Genomic DNA, 16,139 nt, shown 5'->3' on the forward strand with positions numbered 1-16,139 from the left:
GTTAGATTTAGGGTTAGGGTGAGGGTTAGGATGATGGTTAGGATGAGGGGCAGGGTTAGGGTTATGGTGAGGTTCAGGGTTAGTTTGAGGGTTACCGTTACGGTTGGGTTTAGGGTGAAGGTTAAGGTGAGGGTTAGGGTTAGGTTTAGGGTTAGGCTGAGGGTTAGGGTCAGGGTAAGTTTTAGGGTGAGGGTTAGGGTGAGTGTGAGGGTTAGGTTTAGGGAGAGATTTAGGGTTATGGAGAGGATTAGGGTTCGGTTTAGGGTGAAGGTGAGGGTGATGGTGTGGGTTAGGGTAAGGATTAGGTTTAGGGTTAGGGTTAGGGTTATTGTTAGGGTTAGGGTTAGGGTTACGGTTAAGGGGAGGTTGCGGGTGAGGTGAGGTTTAGCGTTAGGGTTAGCGTTAGGGTGAAGGTTTTGGTGAAGGTAAGTGTTGGGGTGAGGTTTAGGGTTAGGGTGAGGTTGAGGGTGAGGTTGAGAGTTAGTGTTAGGGTTCGGGTTAGGGTGAGGTTTAGGGTGAGGTTGAGGTTTATTGTTAGGGTTAGTGTTATGGTGAGATTAAGGGTTAGGTTGAGGGTTAGGGTGTGTTAGGGTTAGGTTAGGGTGAGGGTTAGGGTTAGGGTGAGGTTTAGGGTTAGTGAGGGTTAGTGTTAGGGTTAGGCTTAGTGTTAGGTTGAGGGTAATGTTTAGATTGAGGTTTAGGTTTATGGTGAGGGTTAGGGATAGGGTGAGGTTTAGGGTTAGGGTGATGTTTAGGGTGAGGTTTAGGGTGAGGTTGAGGATTAGGCTTAAGGTTAGGGTGAGGGTGAGTGTGAGGGTTAGGGTTAGGCTTAGGCTTAGGCTTTGGGTTAGGCTGAGGTTGGGGGTGAGTGTGAGGGTTAGGGTTAGGGTGAGGGTTAGGGTTAGGGTTAGGGATAGTGTGATGTTTAGGGTGAGGGTTATTGTGAGAGTAGGTGCTAGGGTTACACTTCGTGTTAGGGTGAGTGTAAGAGTTAGGTTGAGGCTTAGCATTAGGGTGAGGGTTAGGGTTAATGTGAGGGTTAGGGTTTCGGGAAGGGTGAGGTTGAGGGTGATGGTGAGGCTTAGGTTTAGGGTGAGTGTGAGGGTGAGTGTGAGTGTTAGGTTTAGGTTTAGGCTTAGGCTGAGGGTTAGGCTGAGTGTGATGGTGAGGGTGTGGGTGAGGATTAGAGTTAGGGTGAGTTTTAGGGTTAAGGTTAGCGTGAGGGTTTGGGTTAGGCTTAAGTTTAGGATGACGGTTAGGTTGAGGGGTACGGTTATGGTTAGTGTGAGCGTTAGGGTTAGCGTTATGGTTAGGGATAGGTTTAGGGTTAGGGTGAGGTTTAGGATGAGGTTTAGGGTTACGGTAAGGGTTAGGGTTAGGGTTAGGTTGAGTGTTAGGGAGAAGGTTAGGATGAGGGTTAGGGTGAGGGTTCGGTTTAGGGTTCGGGTTAGGGTTATGGTGAGGGTGGGGGTGAGGGTGAAAGTGAAGGTTAGGGTTAGATTTAGGATGAGGGTGAGGATTAGGGTTAGGGTTAAGGTTAGGGTTAGGTTTAGGCTGAGGATAAGGCTGAGGGTGTGGGTGAGGATTAGGGTTAGGTTGAGTGTTAGGGTTAGTGTTAAGGTAAGGGTTTGGATTAGGGTTAAGTTTGGGATGAGAGTTAGTTTGAGGGGTACGGTTACAGTTAGATTGAGCATCAGTGTTAGCGTTAGGGTTAGGGATAGGGTTAGGGTTAGGGTGAGGTTTAGGATGAGGGTTAGGGTTAGGGTGAGAGTTAGGGTGAAGGTTATGGTTATGGTTAGGGTTAGGGTAAGGGAAAGGGTCAGTGCGAGGGTTAGGGTTAGGGTTAGATTTATGATGAGAGTAAGGGTTAACGTGAGGTTTAGCGTGAGTGTGAGGGTTAGAGTTACATTAGGGTTAGGGTAGGTTTAGCTTGAGGGTTTGGGTTAGGTTTAGGGTTAGGGTGAGGTGAGGGTGAGGGTGATTGTGAGGTTTATTGTTAGGGTGAGGGATAGGTTTATGGTGACGGTTAGGTTTAGGGTGAGGGTGAGCGTGAGGGTGACAGTGAGGCTTAGGGTGAGGGTGAAGGTGAGTGTGAGGGTTAGTATTAGGTTTAGGTTTAGGGTTAGGGTTAGTGTGAGGGTGAAGGTGAAGGTTAGTGTTAGGAGTAGGGTTAGGTTTAAAGTTAGGCTGAGGGTGAGCTTGAGGGTGAGGGTGATGGTTAGGGTTAGGGTTAAGTGAGGGTTAGAGTTAGTGTGAGGGTTAGGGTGAGGGTAAGGTTAAAGGTTAGGGTGAGGGTTAGGGTTAGGGTGAGGTTTAGGGATAGGGTGAGGGTGAGGCTTAGGGTGAGGGTAAGGTTGAGTGTTAGGGTGAGGGTTAGGGTTAGGGTGAGGGTTAGGGTTAGGATTAGGGTTATGGTGAATACTAGCTTTTCAGTGAGGGTTAGGGTTAGGGTGAAGGTGAGGGTTAGGTTTAGGCTTTAGTTGAGGGTTTGGGTGAGGTATAGGTTTAGGAGTAGTGTTAGGTTTAGAGTTAGGCTGAGGGTGAGGGTGAGGGTGAGGGTGACTGATAGGGTTAGGTTTAGGGTGAGGGTTAGGGTGAGGATGAGGGTGAGTATTAGAGTGAGGGTGAGGGTTCGGGAGAGTATGAGTGTTAGGGTTTGGGTGGGGATTAGGGTTGGGTGAGTGTTGGGATGATGGTGAGGGTGAGGGTTAGGGTTGGGTTTAGGGTCAGAGTGAGGGTTAGGGTGAGTGGTATGGTTAGGGTTAGGGTGAGGGTTAGGGTTAGTGTGAGGGTTAGGGTTAGGCTGAGGTTTACGGTTACTGTGAGGGTTCATGTTAGGTTTAGGCTTAGTGTTAGGGTGAGAGTAAGGGTTAGGTTGAGTGTTAGGTTTATGGTGAGGTTTAGGGTTAGTATGAGGGTTAGGGCTAGGGTGAGGGTAATGGTGAGGGTTAGGGTTAGGGTGATGTTTAGGGTAAGGGTGAGGGTGAGGGTTCAGTTGTGGGTTTGGGTTAGGGTTAGGGTGAGGTTGAGGGTGAGGGTGTCACTTAGGGTTAGGTTTAGGGTGACGGTGAATGTGAGGATTAGGGTTAGGGTTAGGCTTAGGTTTAGGGTTAGGCTGAGGGTGACTGTGAGCGTGAGGGTTAAGGTTAGGGTGAGGGTTAGGGTTAGGGTGAGGGTTAGGTTGAGGGTGAGGGTGAGGGTTAGCGTTAGGATTGCGTTTAGGGTGAGCCTGTGGGTGAGGGTGAGTGTTAAGCTTATGGTGAGTGTTAGGCTAAGTGTTAGGGTGAGGGTTAGGTTTAGGGTGATGTTTTGGTTGAGGGTTTGGGTTAGGGTTAGGGTGAGTGTGAGGGTGAGTAAGAGGGTTAGGATTAGTGTTAGGGTTAGGTTGAGGGTGAGGGTGAGTGTGAGGCTTAGGGTTCGGGTTATTGTTAGGCTTAGTTTTAAGCTGAGTGTGAGGATGAGTGTGAGGGTTAGTGTTATGTTGAGTTTGAGCATTAGGGTTAGGTTTAGGGTTAGGGTGTGTTTGAGGGTTAGGGTGAGGGTTAGGGTTTGGTTTAGGGTGAGGGTTAAATGAGGGTGAGGGTTAGGGTTAGGGTGAGTGTTAGATGAGGGTGAGGGTTAGGTTGAGGGTGAGGATTATCGTTAGGGTGATGGTTAGGGTTTTGGTGCGGATTAGGGTGAGGGTTAATGTTAGGGTGATGTTTAGGGTGAGGTGAGCGTTGGTTTGAGGGTTTGCGTTAGGTTTAGGGTGAGGTTGAGGATGAGGGTGAGGCTTAGATTTAGGGTTAGGGTGAGGGTGACTCTGAGGGTTAGGGTTAGGGTTAGGTTTTAGGCTGAGGGTTAGGCTGAGTGTTAGGGTGAGTGTGAGGGTGAGGGTTAGGGTTAATGAAAGGGTGATATTTAGGGTGAGGGTTAGTGTGAGAGTTAGTATTAGGGTTAGGCTTAGTTGTAGAGTGAGTGTAAGTGTTAGGTTGAGGGTTAGGGTTAGGGATAGGGTGAGGGTTGGGATGAGGGTTAGGGTGAGTGTAAGGTTTAGGGTGAGGGTTATGGTGAGTGTGAGGGTTAGGGTTAGGGTGAGGGTGAGGGTGAGGGTTACGGTTCAGTTGAGGGTTTGGGTTAGGGTTAGGGTGAGGTTGAGGGTGAGGGTGAGACTTAGGGTTAGGTTTAGGGTGACGGTGAGTGTGAGGTTTAGGGATAGGGTTAGGCTTAGGTTTAGGGTTAGGCTGAGGGTAACTGTGAGCGTGAGGGCTAGGGTTAGGGTGAGGGTTAAGTGTAGGATGAGGGTTAGCGTTAGGGTTAGGGTTAGCGTTAGGTTGGAGGTTAGGTTTAGGGTGAGGGTTAGCGTTAGGGGTAGGGTAAGGTTGAGCGTGAGGTTGAGGGCTAGGGTTAGGATTAGGTTTAGGTTGAGCCTCTCGGTGAGGGTGAGGGTGAGGGTTAATGTTATGGTGAGGGTTAGGTTAAGGGTTAGGGTGAGGGTTAGGTTTAGGGTGATGTTTAGGTTGAGAGTTGGGGTTAGGGTTAGGGTGAGTGTGAGGGTGAGTGAGAGGATTAGGATTATGGTAGGGTTAGGTTTAGGGTGAGGGTGAGTGTGAGGCTTAGGGTTCCGGTTATTGTTAGGCTTAAGTTTTAAGCTGAGGGTGAGAGAGTGAGTGTGAGTGTTAGGGTTATGCTGAATGTGAGCATTAGGGTTAGGTTTAGGGTGACGGTGAGGTTGAGTGTTAGGGTGAGGATTAGTGTTTGGGTTAGGGTGAGGGTTAGATGAGGGTGAGGGTTAGGGTTAGGGTGATGGTTAGGGTTAGGTTGAGGGTGAGGATTAGCGTTAGGGTGAGGGTTAGGGTTTTGGTGCGGAGTAGGGTGAGGGTTAATGTTAGGGTGATGTTTAGGGTGAGGGAGAGGGTTGGTTTGAGGGTTTGCGTTAGGTTTAGGGTGAGGTTGAGGGTGAGGGTGAGGCTTAGATTTAGGGTTAGGGTGAGGGTGACTCTGAGGGTTAGGGTTAGGGTTAGGCTTTAGGCTGAGGGTTAGGCTGAGGGTGATGGTTAGGGTTAGGGTGAGGGTTAGGGTTAGGGTTAGGGTGATGATTAGGGATAGTGTGAGGGTTAGGGTTAGGGTGAGGTTTAGGGTTACTGTGAGGGTTCATGTTAGGTTTAGGCTTAGTGTTAGGGTGAGGGTAAGGGTTAGGTTGAGGGTGAGGTTTAGTGTTAGTATGAGGGTTAGGGCTTGGGTGAGGGTAAGGGTGAGGGTTAGGGTTAGGCTGATGTTTAGGGTGAGGGTGAGGGTTAGGGTGAGGGTGAGGGTGAGGGTTCAGTTGAGGGTTTGGTTTAGGGTTACGGTGAGGTTGAGACTTAGGCTTAGGTTTAGGGTGAGGGTGAGTGTGAGGTTTAGGGATAGGGTTAGGCTTAGTTTTAGGGATAGGCTGAGGGTGACTTTGAGCTTGAGGGTTAGTGTTATGGTGAGCATTAGGGTTGGGGTTAGGGTGAGGGTAAGTGTTGGTGTGAGTGTTAGGGTTTGGGTGAGGGTTAGCGTTAAGTTTAGGGTTAGGGTTAGGTTGGAGGTTAGGTTAGGGTGAGGGTTAAAGTTAGAGGTAGGGATAGGTTGAGAGTGAGAGTGAGGGTTAGGGTTAGGATTAGGTTTAAGGTGAGCCTGAGGGTGAGGGTGAGGGTCAGGGTTAGGGTTAGGGTGAGGGTTAGGCTAAGGGTTAGGGTGAGGGTTAGGTTTAGGGTGATGTTTAGGTTTAGGGTTAGGGTTAGGTTTAGGGTGAGGGTGAGTGAGAGAGTTAGGTTTATGGTTTGGATTAGGTTTAGGGTGAGGATTAGTGTGAGGGTCATGGTTAGGGTTACTGTTAGGCTTAGGTTTAAGCTGAGGGTGAGTGTGAGTGTGAGGGTTAGGGTTATGTTGAGTGTGAGCATTAGGGTTAGGTTTAGGGTGAGGGTGTGTTTGAGGGTTAGGGTTTGGGTTAGGGTGAGGTTTAGATGAGGGTGAGGGTTAGGGTTAGGGTGAGGGTTCGGGGTAGGGTGATGGTGAGGTTTAGCGTTAGGTTGAGGGTTAGGGTTATTTTGCAGATTTGGGTGAGTGTTAGCGTTACCCTGATGTTTATGGTGAGGGTGAGGGTTGGTTTGAGGGTTTGCGTTAGTTTTAGGTTGAGGTTGGGGGTGAGGGTGAGGCTTAGGGTTAGTTTTAGGGTGAGGGTGACTCTGAGGGTTAGTGTTAGGGTTAGGCTTTAGGCTGTTGGTTAGGCTGAGGGTGAGGGTGAAGGTTAGTTTTAGGGTTAGGGTTAATTATAGAGTGATATTTAGGGTGAGGGTTAGTCTGAGAGTTAGTGTTAGGATTAGGCTTAGTGTTAGAGTGAGTGTAAGGGTTAGGTTGAGGGTTAGGGTTAAGGATAGGGTGAGGGTTGGGATGAGGGTTAGGGTGAGGGTAAGGTTTAGGGTGAGGGTTATGGTGAGTGTGAGGGTTAGGTTTATGGTTAGGGTGAGGGTGAGGGTGAGGGTTCAGTTGAGGGTTTGTGTTAGGGATAGGGTGAGGTTGAGGGTGAGGGTGAGACTCAGCGCTAGGTTTAGGGTGATGGTGTGAGGATTAGGGATAGGGTTAGGCTTAGGTTTAGGGTTAGGCTGAAGGTGACTGTGAGCGTGAGGGTTAGGGTTAGGTTTAGGCTGAGGGTTAGCGATAGGGTTAGGGTTAGTTTTAGGTTGGAGGTTAGGTTGGAGGTTTAGGGTGAGGGTTAGTGTTAGGGGTAGGGTTAGGTTGAGGGGGAGGGGGAGGGTTAGGTTTAATGTGATGTTTAGGTTGAGAGTTTGGGTTAGGGTTAGGGTGAGAGTGAGGGTGAGTGAATTGCTTAGGATTAGGGTTAGGGTTAGGTTTAGGGTGAGGGTGAGTGTGATGGTTAGGGTTCGGGTTATTGTTAGGCTTAGGTTTAAGCTGAGGGTGAGGGTGAGTGTGAGGTTTAGGGTTATGTTGAGTGTGAGCATTAGGGTTAGGTTTAGGGTGAGGGTGAGGTTGAGGGTTAGGGTTAGGGTTAGGGTTAATGATAGGGTGATATTTAGGGTGAGGGTTAGTGTGAGAGTTAGTGTTAGGGTTAGACTTAGTGTTAGAGTGAGTGTAAGTGTTAGGTTGAGGGTTAGGGTTAGGGATAGGGTGAGGGTTGTGTCAGGGTTAGGGTGAGGGTAAGGTTTAAATAGAGGGTTATGGTGAGTGTGAGGGTTAGGGTTTGGGTGAGTGTTAGGGTGAGGGTGAGGGTTCAGTTGAGGGTTTGGGTTAGGGTTAGGGTGAGGTTGAGGGTGAGGGTGAGACTTAGGGTTAGGTTTAGGGTGACGGTGAGTGTGAGGATTAGGGATAGTGTTAGGCTTAGGTTTAGGGTTAGGCTGAGGGTGACTGTGAGGGTGAAGGTTAGGGTTAGGATGAGGGTTAGGTTTAGGGTGAGGGTTAGCGATAGGGTTAGGGTTAGGGTTAGCTTGGAGGTTAGGTTTAGGGTTAGGGTTAGCGTTAGGGGTAGGGTTAGATTGAGGGTGAGGGTGAGGGCTAGGGTTAGGATTAGGTTTCGGCTGAGGGTTATGGTCAGAGTGAGGGTTAGGGTTAGGTTTAGATTTATGGTGAGAGTAAGGGTTAGCGTGAGGTTTAGGGTGAGTGTGAGGGTTAGAGTTAGCATTAGGATTAGGGTGACGTTTAGGGTGAGGGTTAGGTTTAGGTTTAGGGTTAGGTTGAGGTGAGGGTGAGGGTGATTGTGAGGTTTATGGTTAGGGTGAGAGATAGGGTTAGCGTAAGGGTTAGGGTTATTGTGAGGGTGAGCGTGAGGGTCACAGTGAGGCTTAGGTTGTGGGTGAGGGTGAGTGTGAGGGTTAGGCTTAGGGTTAGGGTTAGGGTTAGTGTGAGGGTGAAGTTGAGGGTTAGTGTTATGAGTAGCGTTAGGTTTAAAGTTAGGCTGAGTGTGAGCATGAGGCTGAGGGTGACGGTTAGGTTTAGGGTTAGGCTGAGGGTTAGGTTTAGTGTGAGGGTTAGGGTGAGGGTAAGGCTAAAGGTTAGGGAGAGGGTGAGGGTTAGGTTTAGGGTTAGGGTGAGGGTTAGGGTGAGGTTTAGGGTTAGGGTTATGGTTAGCGTTAAGGTGAGGGTGAGGGTTAGGGTGAGGGTGAGGGTGAAGGTTAGTGTGAGGGTCAGGGTTAGGGTGAGGGTTATTGTTAGGGTTAGTGTTAGGGTTACGGTTAAGGTGAGGTTGCGGGTGAAGTTAGGTTTAGCGTTAGGGTTAGCGTTAGGATGAGAGTTAGGGTGAGGGTAAGTGTTGGGGTGAGGGTTAGGGTTTGGTTGAGGTTTAGGGTGCGGTTGAGGGTTAGTGTTAGGGTTAGGGTTAGGTTGAGTTTAAGGGTTAGGTTGAGGGCTAGTGTGAGGATCAGGATTAGGGTTAGCATTATGGCTAGTGTGAGGGTTAGTGTGAGTGTTAGGGTTAGGTTAGGGTGAGGGTTAGGGTTAGGGTGAGGGTTAGGCTGAGGGTTAGGGTGGGGTAAGGTTGAGGGTTAGATGAGTGTGAGGGTTAGGGTTAGGTTGAAGGTTAAGTTTAGGGTGAGGGTTATGGTTAGGATTAGGGTTAGCATTAGGGTTAGTGTGAGGGTTAGGGTGAGTGTTAGGGTTAGGTTAGTGTGAGGCTTAGGGTTAAGGTGAGGGTTAGGGTGAGTGTTAGGGTTGGGTTAGGGTGAGGGTTAGTTGAGGGTGAGGGTTAGGGTTATGTTGAGGGTTAGGTTTAGGGTGAGGGTTATGGTTAGGATTAGGGTTAGGGAGAGGGCTATGATGAGGGTGAGGGTTAGGGTGAAGGTTAGGGTTAGGGTCAGGGTTAGGGTTAGTGTGAGGGTTAGGGTGAGGGTAAGGTTAAAGTTTAGAGTGAGGGTGAGTGTTAGGGTTAGGGTTAGGGTCAGGTTTAGGGTTAGAGTTATGGTTAGGGTTAAGGTGAAGGTGAGCGTGAGTGTGACTGTGAGGCTTAGGGTCAGGGTGAGGGTGAGGGTGAGTGTGAGTCTTAGACTTAGGGTTGGTTTAGGATTAGGGTTAGTGTGAGGGTGAAGGTGAAGGTTAGTGTTAGGAATAGGGTTAGGTTTACAGTTAGGCTGAGGGTGAGCATGAGGGTGAGGGTGACGGTTCGAGTTAGGGTTAGGTTGAGGGTTAGCGTTTGTGTGAGGGTTAGGGTGAGCGTAATGTTAAAGGTTAGGGTGAGGGTGAGGGTTAGGCTTAGGGTTAGGGTGAGGGTTAGGGTAAGGTTTAGGGTTAGGGTTATGGTTAGGGTTAGGTTGGGTGTGAGGGTTAGGTTGAGGGTAAGGGTGAGGTTAGGGTGACAGGGTTAGGGTGAGGTTTAGTGTGAGGATGAGTGTGAGTGATAGAGTGAGGGTTAGGATTCGGGAGAGTATGAGGGTTAGGGTTTGGTTGAGTGTTAGGGTTAGGTGAGTGTTAGGGTGACGTTGAGGGTGAGGGTTAGGGTTGGGTTTAGGGTTAGAGTGAGGGGTAGGGTGAAGGGTAGGTTTAGTGTTAGGGATAGGGTTAGGGTTAGGGTTAGTGTGAGGGTTAGGGTTAGGGTGAGGTTTAGGGTTACTTTGAGGGTTTATGTTAGGTTTAGGCTTAGTGTTAGTGTTAGGGTTAGGGTTAGGTTGAGGGTTAGGTTTAGGATGAGGTTTAGGGTTAGTATGAGGGTGAGGGTAAGGGTGAGGGTTAGGGTTAGGGTGATGTTTAGGGTGGGGGTGAGGGCTAGGGTTAGGGTGAGTGTGAGGGTTAAGTTGGGTGTTTGGGTAAGCTTTAGGTTGAGGTTGAGGGTGAGGGTGAGTCGTAGGGTTAGGTTTAGTGTGAGGGTGTGTGTGAGGGTTTGGGATGGGGTTAGGCTTAAGTTTAGGGTTAGGCTGAGGGTGACTGTGAGCTTGAGGGTTAGGGTTAGGGTGAAGTTTAGGGTTAGGGTGAAGGTAAGTGTTGGGGTGAGTGTTAGGGTTAGGGTGAGGGTTAGCGTTAGGGTTAGGGTGAGGGTTAGGGTTAGGTTGGAGGTTAGGGTTAGGGTGAGTGTTAGCGTTAGGGTTAGGGATAGGATTAGGTTGGAGTTTAGGGTTAGCATGTGTGTTAACGTTAGGGGTAGCGTTAGGTTGAGTGTTAGGGTGAGGGTTAGGGTTGGGTTGAGGGTGAGGGTGAGGGTTCGGTTAAGGGTTTCGGTTAGGGTTAGAGTGAGGGTGAGGGTGAGTGAGAGGGTTAAGTTTATGGTTAGGATTAGGTTTAGGGTACGGGTGATGCTTAGGGTGACGCTGAGGGTGAGGGTGAGGGTGAGGGTTAAAGTTAGATTTAGGTTTAGGGTGAGGGCTAGGTTGAGGGTGATATTTTTGGTTAGGAATGTTTTAGGGTTAGGTTTAGGGTGAAGATTAGGGTGAGGGTTAGGTTTAAGTTGAGGGTTAGGTTTAGGTTTAGGGTGATGTTTAGGGTGAGTTTGAAGTTGAGAGTGAGTGTTCGTGTGCTGGTTAGGGTTAGGGTGAGGGTTACGGTTAGGGTTAGGGTTAGGTTGAGGGTAAGGGTTAGGATGACAGTTAGGGTGAAGGTGAGGGTTAGGGTTAGGTTTAGGGTTAGGGTGAGCGTTAGGGTTAGGTTTAGAGTGAGGGTTAGCGTGAAGGTTAGGGTTAGGGTTAGGTTTTGGGTTAAGGTGAGGGTTTGGGTGAGGGGAAGGTGTAGGTTGAGGGTTAGGGAGAGGGTGAGGGTTAGGGTTATGGTGAGGGTAAGGGTTAAGCTGAGGATTAGGTTGAGAGTGAGCATTTGTGTTAGCATCAGGGTTGGGTTGAGGGTGAGGGTTAGGGTTAGGCTTAGGGGTATTTTTAGGGTTAGGGTGAAGGTTAGGGTTAGAGTTAGGGTTAGGGTTAGGGTGAGGTTAAGGTTTAGGGTGAAGGTGAGGGTGAGGGTTATTGTTAGCCTCAGGGTGAGGGTGAGGCTTAGGGTTAGGGTTAGGGTGTGTGTGAGTGTGAGGGTTAGGTTTAGGATTAAGGTTAGGGTTAGGCTGAGGTTGAGGGTATGAGTGAGGCTCACCCTAGCCCTCACGGCTAGGGTTAGGGTGAGTGGTAGGTTTAGGGTTAGATTTAGGGTGAGGTTTAGGTTTAATGTGAGGGTTAGGGTGATTGTAAGTGTTAGAGTGAGGGTTAGGGTGAGAGTGAGGTTTTGGGTGATGTTTAAGCTGAAGGTGAAAGTTAGGGAGTGTGAGAGGTTTTGGGTGAGAGTGAGGGTTATGGTTTGGTTGAGGGTGAGGGTTAGTGTGAGAATAAGGGTTAGGGTGATGTTTAGGGTGAGGGTGAGGTTTAGGGTGAGAGTTAGGGTTCAGGGAATGGGTAGGGTTAGGGTGTAGGTGAGGGTTAGTGTAAGGGTGAGACTTAGGGTGACCGTGAGGGTTAGGGTTCAGGGGAGGATTAGGGTTAGGGTTAGGGTTCGGGTTCAGGTGAGGGTTAGGGTTAGGGTGAGAGGTTGGTTAGGTTTAGGATGAGGGTTAGGCTTTTTGTGAGGGTTACGGTTAGGGTTAGGGTTAGGGTTTATGTGAGGATAAGAGTTAGGGTGAGGGTTAGGGTGAAACTGAGGGTTAGATTTATCCTTAGGGTTAGGGATAAGGTTAGGATGGGGGTTAGGGTGAGGGTTAGTATGAGGGTTAGGGTTGGTTGAGGGTTAGGATGATTGTAAGGGTTAGGGTGAGGGTTAGGTTGAGGTTGAGGAATAGGGTTTTTGTGAGGTTAAAGTTTAGGGCGACGGTTAGGGTGAGGTTGAGGGTTAGGGTTAGCATTAGTGTTAGGTTGAGGTGAGGGTGAAGGGTACACTGAGGGTTAGGGTTTGGGTTAGGCTTATGGTTAGTTTTAGGGTGTGGTTTAGAGTTAGGGTTAGGGTGAGGGTGAGGGTTAGGGTAAAGGTTAGGGTCACTGTTAGGGTGAGGGTGAGGTTTAGGGTTAGCATTATGGTTAGGGTTAGGTTTAGGTTGAGTGTTACGGTTAGGGTGAGTTTGAAGGTTAGGGTTAGCATTAGGGTAAGTGTTAGGGTTAGGGTGCAGGTTAGGGTTATTGTTAGAGTGAGGGTGAGGGTCAGGGTTAGGGTTAGGATTAGGTGTAGGTTTAGGGTGAGGCTGAGGGTGAGGGTGAGCATTAGGGTGAGCGTGAAGGTGAGGGTTAAGTTTATGGTTATGTTTAGGGTGAGGTCTAGGGCGAGGGTGAGGGCTAGGGTGAGGGTGAGGGTGAAGGTGAGGTTTTCGGTTTGGAAAGGGTTAGGGTTAGGTTTAGGGTGAGGATTAGGGTGAGGGTGAGGTTTAAGGTGAGGGTTAGGGTTAGGGTGAGGGTTAGGGTTAGGGTTAGGGTGATGTTTAGGTTGAGGGTGAGGGTGAGAGTTAGGGTTCGGGTGAGGGTGTGGGTTAGGGTGTTGTTGAAGGTTAGGGTGAGAGTGAGGGTTCGGGTGAGGGTGAGGGTTAGGGTGTTGGTGAGGTTTCAGATTAGGGTGAGTTTTAGGGTTATGGTGAGGTTTAGGGTGAGGGTTAGGATTAGGGTTAGGGTTAGGGTGAGGGTTAGGGTGAGGGTTATGGTTAGGGTTAGGTTGAGGATTAGGGTGAGAGTGAGGGTTAGCGTTTGATTAAGGGTTAGGTTGAGGTTTAAGGTAAGTGTTAGGGTTAGGGTTAGGCAGAGTGTGAGGGTTAAAGTTAGGGTGAGGGTTATGGTTGGGGTTAAGGTTAGGGTTAGGGCTAGGGTGATGGTGAGGATGAGGGTGAGGGTGAGTGTGAGTGTTAGGGTGTGGGTTAGGGTTAGGTTTAGGGTGAGGGTTAAGGTGACGGTGAGTGTTAATGTGAGGGTGAGGGTTAGTGTTAGGGTGAGTGATAGGGTGAGGGTTAGGGTCAGATTGAGTGTGAGGATTAGGGTTAGTTTTACCCTTAGGGTTATGGTGAGGGTATCAGTTAGGGTGAGATTTAGGGTGAGGGTGAGGGTTAGGGTGAGCGTTAGGGTTAAGTTGAGATTAGGGTGAGGGTTAGAGTTAGGGTGAGGATTTGGGTTAGAGTTAGGGTGACGTTTAGGGTTAGGGTGTGGGTTAGGGATAGGTTTATGGATAGGGTGAGAGTTAGGTTTATGGTTAGGGTTCAAGTTAGGGCAAGTGTGAGTGTGAGTGTTAGGGTTAGTATTAGGGTTTGTGTTAGTATTAGGCTGAGGGTGTGGGTGAGGGTGACGGTGAGGGTTAGGTTTAGGGTAATGTTTAGGGTTAGGGATAGGTTGAGGGTTAGGGTTAGTGTTAGGATGAGGGTTAGGGTGAGGATTATGGTTAGGGTTAGGGTGAGGGTTAGGTTTATTTTGATTTTTAGGGTTAGTGTGAGGGTAAGCGTTAGGGTGAGGGTTAGGGTGAGGGTGAGGGATAGGTTTAGTGTTAGGGTTAGGGTGAGCGTTTGGGTGAGGATTAGGATTAGGTTTAGGGTGAGGGTTAGGGTTAGGGTTGAGTTTAGGGTTAGGGTTAGGGTGAGGTTTAGTGTTAGGTTTAGGGAGAGGATTAGAGTTAGTGTGAGGTTTAGGGTTACGTTTAGGGTTAGTGTGAGGATAAGGGTTAGGGAGCAGGTGAGGGGTAGGGTTAGTGTAAGGGTTAGGGTGACTGTTTGGTGAAGTTTAGGTTTAGGTTTAGGGTTAGGGTGAGAGGTAGGCTGAGGGTAAGAGTTAGGGTGAGGTTTCGGGTGAGGTTGAGTATTAGGCTTAGAATTAGTCTTAGGGTGAGGGTTAGGGTTAGGTATAGCATTAGGGTTAGGGTTAGGGTGAGGGTGAGGGTTAGGATTAGGTAAAGTTGAGGGTGAGGTTTAGGGTTAGCATTAGGTTTAAGGTTAGCGTTAGAGTGAGGGTTATGGTGAGGATTAGGGTTAGGATTAGGTTTAGGTTTAGGGTGAGGCTGATGTTGAGGATGAGCTTCAGGGTGAGGTTTTGGGTTAGGGTTAGGTTTAGGGTGAGGGCTAGGGTGAGGGTGAGATTTAGGGGGAGGGTTAGGGTGAGGGTGAGGTTGAAGGTGAGGGTTAGGGTTAAGGTGAGGTTTAGGGTTAGGTTTAGGCTGAGGGTTAGGGTTAGGGTGATGTTTAGGGTGAGGGTGAGGGTGAGGGTGAAGGTGAGTTTTAGGGTATAGGTGAGGGTTAGTTTTAGGGTGAGGGTTGGGGTGACGGTGAGCTTTAGGGTGAGGGTCTAGAAAAGGATTGGGGTTAGGTTCAGGGTGAGGGTTAGTGTTAGGGTTAGGGTTAGGGTGAGTGTTCGGGTTAGTGTGAGGGTTAGGGTTCAGGTTAGTGTGAGGAAAAGGTTTAAGGGGAGGATTAGGATGAAAGTAAGAGTTAAGGTTAGGTTTAGTGTTAGGGTTAGGGTGAGGTTTAGGGTTAGGATTAGTGTTAGGGTTTGGTTGAGGGTGAGGGTTAGAATTAGGGTTAGGTTGAGGGTTAGGTTTTGGGTGAGTGTTAGGGTTTCTGTTAGGGTGAGGGTGAGGTAGAGGATTCGGTTTCGGGTGAGGGTTAGTGTGTGGGTGATGGTTAGTGTTCGGGTGAAGTTTAAGGTGACGGTGAGGGTTAGGGTGAGGGTGATGGTTAGAGTTAGTGTGAGTATTAGGTTTAGGGTTAGGGTTAAGGTTATGGTGAGGGTAAGGTTTAGGGTGCGGTTTAGGGTGAGGGTGAGGGATAGGGTTAGCATTAGGGTTACGGTGGGGGATAGGGTTAGGGTTAGGGTGAGATTGAGGGTTAGGTTTAGGGTTAGGATGAGGTTTAGGATTAGGGTGAGAATTAGGGGTAAGGTTAGGGTTAGGGTTAGGGTTTGAGTTAGGGTGAGTATGAGGGTGAGAGTTAGGGTTAGGATTAGGGTTACGGTTAGTGTTAGGCAGAGGGTGAGGGTGAGGTTGAGGGTTAGGGTTAGGGTGATATTTAGGGTTAAGGTTAGGGTAAAAGGTAGGGTTAGGGTTAGGGAGATTGTTAGGGTTAGGGTGAGGGTTTGGGTTAGTTTGAGTGTTAGGGTGAAGGTAAGTTTGAGATTGAGGGTTAGGGTGAGGGTGATGGTGACGGTGAGGGTTAGGGTTAGGATTCTGGTTAGGGTTAGGGTGAGGGTTAGGGTTGGGTTTAGGGTTAGGGTGAGGGTAAGGTTGAGGGTGAGGGTTAGGGTTATGGTTAGGTTTAGCATTAGGGTTAGGTTTCAGGTAAGGTTTAGGTTTAGGATGAGGGTTAGGTTTAGGTTTAGGGTGAGGGTTAGGGTTAGGGTTAGGTTTAGGGTGAGGGTTAGTGTTAGGGTTAGGGTGAGGGTGAGGATTAGGTTGAGGGGTAGGGTTAGGGATAAGGTAAAGGTTAGGTTTAGGGTGAGGGTGAGGGTGAGGTTTAGGTTTAGGGTGAGGGTTAGGGTGAGGGTTAGTGTGAGGTTTAGGTTTAGGGTTAGGGTGATGCTGAGGGTTAGGGTTAGGGTTAGGGTGAGGATTAGGGTGAGGATGAGAGTTAGGGTTAGCATAAGGTTTAGGGCGAGGGTTAGGGTTAGGGTTAGGGTTAGGGTAGGGTAAGGGTTTGGGGTATGGTTAGGTTTAGGCTTAGGGTTAGGTTTCTGGTAAGGTTTAGGGTTAGGATGAGGGTTAGGTTTAGGTTTAGGGTGAGGTTTAGGGTTAGGTTTAGGGTGAGGGCTAGTGTTAGGGTTAGGGTGATGGTGATGGTTAGGTTGAGGGGTAGGGATAGGGATAGGGTAAAGGTTAGGGTTAGGGTGAGGGTGAGGGTGAGGTTGAGGTTTAGGGTGAGGGTTAGTTGAGGGTTAGTGTGAAGTTTAGGTTTAGAGTAAGGGTAAGGGTTAGGTTCAGGGTGAGCGTTAGTTTTAGGTTTAGGTTTAGGGTTAGGGTGATGCTGAGGGTTAGGGTTAGGGTTAGTGTGAAGATAAGGGTTAGGGTGAGGATTAGGGTGAGGATGAGAGTTAGGGTTAGCATAAGCTTTAGGGCGAGGGTTAGGGTTAGGGTTAGGGTAGGGTAAGGGTTAGGATTAGCGTGAGGGTTAGGGGTAGGGTGATGTTTAGGGTGACGGTGAGGGTTAGGGTGAGGGTGAGTTTGAGCGTGAGGGTTAGGGTGAGGGTGAGCATGAGTGGGAGGGTGACCATGAGGGTTAGGGTTAGGGTTAGATTTAGGGTGAGGATAAGAGTTACGGTATTATTAGGGTTAGG

Source organism: Dipodomys merriami, unplaced genomic scaffold (genome assembly GCF_024711535.1).
Source record: "Dipodomys merriami isolate MVZ:Mamm:240054 unplaced genomic scaffold, mDipMer1.0.p SCAF_23, whole genome shotgun sequence".
NCBI classification, from domain to species: domain Eukaryota; kingdom Metazoa; phylum Chordata; class Mammalia; order Rodentia; family Heteromyidae; genus Dipodomys; species Dipodomys merriami.